This window comes from Galeopterus variegatus, unplaced genomic scaffold (genome assembly GCF_000696425.1).
Source record: "Galeopterus variegatus unplaced genomic scaffold, G_variegatus-3.0.2 Scaffold6504, whole genome shotgun sequence".
Taxonomy (NCBI): domain Eukaryota; kingdom Metazoa; phylum Chordata; class Mammalia; order Dermoptera; family Cynocephalidae; genus Galeopterus; species Galeopterus variegatus.
The window spans coordinates 67218-71179 of record NW_007732615.1 but is presented as its reverse complement, the minus strand read 5'-3'; positions in this window follow the sequence as shown (position 1 = coordinate 71179).

The following is a 3962-nucleotide window of genomic DNA, read 5'->3' as shown; positions in this document are numbered from 1 at the left end:
CACCGCGCTCAGCCAGTGAGCGGGAACCAGTCTCCACATGGGATCCAAACCCTCGGCGGGAGCACCACCGCACTCCCAAGCGGCGCACTCTCCGGTGCGCCACCGGGCCGGCCCTGGATTTACAGCACTTCTGATCTTAGTTTGACTGTCCTTTCCAGTGTGCCCTCTCTTGACAGCAGGTACACTAAGGTTGAATTCATATGCTTAGGTGTAAGACCAACTCTGTTTTCAGACCTTCCTCTTCATACTCCCTCTTCTGAAGGAAAAATTCTTCTTCCTGCCCACCAGAAAGGCAGGCAAGTGTTAGGCATGAGTATTGGGGAGAGGCGGCCTGGGAGACAGCAGACAAAATGTACATGTCCTCATCACACGGCTTCAAGGAGCTTGAGGCTAAACCCTCATCTCTACCCATTCTCTGCCATCTGGATCATCCCATACACAACACCAGTGCGCTCCAGCTGAAACACTTCCTAGAACCCTAAGATATTAAACGTAGTTATACTTACAGGATTCTTCCAACTTTCCTCCCCTTCCCAAATTGGCAGAGAAGTCATTTTCATCATTCATGAAGTAAGGGAATTCCCTTTCCCATATTTCCCTTTCTGTTCAGCCTGGGCCAAATTCAATTCAAATAGCACAACCCAGGAAATGACTCCCATTTAGTAACCTTTGAGATCATTGAGTGGGAGATTCCTCCAGGACTCTGCTGCAAGCCAGAATATTGAGAGAAGCAGCATCACTGTTAAAAAGCATGATCTAATACTCTGACTCTTTCTTTGAGTGCTCTGGCATGTTGTCAACCCTCATTTCACCATTCATCATCTGGCTGAACCTTGGGAACCTTCCACTCTTCACATTTGCAAGTCTCCACTGCTCAGGGCAGGGAGGATTTAAGACTGCAAGCACAAACCTCCTTCTAGGGCCCCATCCTGATCCCAGTGACATTAACCCAGTATGAATGGAGGTGTAGGCAGTCCTGATGCTTTTGAGCCTCCAGGTTGATCAGCTTCTCCCTCCTTCAGGGTAAGACATCTGGAAGTGACAAGTTGTTATCCCCTTGCCTCCCCTGGAAAGAATTACCAAGAAGGAACTCTGTCATGCAGGCAGGCATGCACACAGCTGCCCTGTGCTTGCATTTTGCCTCAGTCTCTTCAGTTTGTTTATCATAAACCCTCCCACTTTGGAAAATTCCAGCTTAGCTTTGACTCTTGCCTAATTCCACTGCTCTGCACTCAGCTGTGTGAGAACCAGACTGGGGGAGAAAAGTCATTATTCAACAGGTGCCTACTCAAGCTGCTGAGAGCTTTTAATTGGTTTTGTGGGTTTAAAGGCCATCTGGAGGTAAGTGTACCTCCTAACTTGAATCACTCAATGTACCTGTGAGGTGCCAGGCACTTCTCGCTGCAGCCCTCCCTCCCCCAAAAAATACACTGTCTAGTTGTTGAAGTGGTGAGAAAATGCTCACAAATTTGCTTAGAAGAGAATTAACTACAATTTACATTATTTCAGCTCTACCAGGATAATTCAGTTTTGAGGAACAAAGACACTTTTGTTCCCATATATTCAAGGACACCTGCCTAAGTCCCCCTATCTCTTACCAGGTAATTTTTCACAAATTTCTTTGGTTGTCTAGTCCAACATTCAGTCTTTAAAGGAGCCACTCTTTTTCTTACATATATTCTTGATGACATGCTTTCTATGGGGACTTCATTTTAGGCTGTTTCAAAAGGTTATCTACTCAATTTAACATTTTATTCTCATTCTTAATACAAACAAATGAGATTTTTATTTAGTGAAATAGTAGTTACATAAAGACACCCCACTTTCTCCTCTCCCCATACAAGAATGAATTTGGATAATTTAAATTCATGGAATTAAGGATTTATAAGCATATTCACTGAGCACATGCTTTTATTCTTTGCATAGATAGTCATATTTATAGAAATCTGGGTGGTGGTGCTTAAGACTTGAGATGCCCATGGTGCCCTTTTGGCTTTAAGGAACACAGTGAAGTACAGGCATCATAGGAGAAAGCACCTGGCTCTGGAGTCAGACTTAACAGTTTTACTAATTGTGTCATTGAGCATCACCTGAAATATCAGTATATTATGCACCCAACACACGGTTATGGTAAGGATTAAATAGAATGTAAAGGGGCTAGCCAGTTGGCTCAGTTGGTCAGAGCACAGTCTTGTAACACCAAAGTCATGAGTTTGGATCCAGTACTGAGCCAGTCATCAAAAATAATAATAATAATAAATAAAGCTTTAAGCACAAAGTAGAATAGTTATACTTAGAGTTTTTCATCTCTCTCCCTCCCAGTTGCTTCATGCTAGGAAGTTCCTTTTACTGACCACATCCCAGAGCACCCCTATTCAGGAGGTATTCCTAAACCCCTCCCCCGACAAAACAAGTTTATATAACAGCATAAAAACACTTAATCATGAAGCCTCACTAGAAAGGAAATAATCCCCTGGCTGTAATCTCAGTAAGTATCAAAGTGATTCCAGATGAGTTCACAATCCCCCGGTGACTATGGGGAAGCTCCAGTGGTTAGAATGACATCACAAGGTTCTCACATACCAAATACATATCAAACACTAATAAAAGTCTCACAATTTAAGAACAAAAAGCAGAAGAAAAGAATTTTAAAAACAAAAAGTGTGGAAATTATAATAGTTTTATCTTCATTACCTACAATGTCACCTAACAAGTATATTTCATAAAATTAAATGTTTAGAATATCCATGTCTGAAACGTGTGTTAGAATAAATATTTTTAAGGCAGAGTATGTTAAAAGGGCAGGGAGACACCGGTAATGTTTTAAACATATCATTGCTTTTTAAAAGTTTTTATTTTTGTATTACCTGGGAGATGATAGCCACAGCTCTGGGGTCTGGCTGCCTGGGTTCCAATCCCAGCTCTGGCAGTTACCAGCTGCTTTAAGAGATGATTAGATTGTAGGACTGTGCAGTAGTGAATGGATTAAAAATGGTGGTCATGGGCAGGGTGGAGGGCTTTAAAAGGGGAGCAGGAAGAGTCTGCCTCTCTCTGCTCCACCATTTTCTCAATGTGATACCCTGCATCACTAAGTCACCCCCAAAAGCCTTACCAGATGTGTTCCCTGGACTTCAGACATCCCAGCTTCAGAAAATATAAGCAACAAATTTTGTTTTCTTTCTAAATTACCCAGTTCCAGGTATTTTGTTATATGCAACAGAAACAGCCTAATATAGATCCTATCCTCATGGAGTTTATATTCTAGTTGGAAGAGAGAGACACAATAACATAAATATGGTAATAAGTGCCATGGAGCAAAATAAGGTAGGGCACAGAAGATAGGGAGTGCTGGATGTTAGGAGGGATGAAGGATTTTGTAAATACAGGTTGGTCAATGGAGCCTTGGAGGTGTGAAAGAAAAGTCAAGGATGACCTCAAAATTTTTGACTTGAGAAATTGGAAGAATGAAATTCCCATTTACCCAGGAGGGAAGAATGAAATTCAGGTGGGAAGATTGTAGGATGAGGAGGGTTGGGGGCTGAGGTGGGAGGTGTCAGTTTAGTTTTAGAGATGCTGAGTTTGAGATGCCTAGTAGACATCCAAGTAGAAGCATTAAAAAGGCAGTTGGAAACAAAATCTGCAGTTCAGCATAGTGTGGCTAGAGATACAAATGTGGGAGTCATCAGCATATAAATGACATTAAAGCAATTAGACTAAATCAAGTCACCTGAGGAGCAATATGTCTAGACAAGACCAAAGACTGAGCCCAGGGCCACACCAATGTTCAGGCTTTGAGAAGTGGAAGAGAAACCTGCAAAGGAGACCGAGCAAGGACAATCAATGAGGGGGGTGGGGGCTAGGGAGGTTTTCTAGAAACAAGAAAGGGCTCTAGGAGAAAGATATGATCAACTGTGCCAAATGCTGCTGAGGGATCAAGAAAGATAAGGCCTGAGAATGGACCA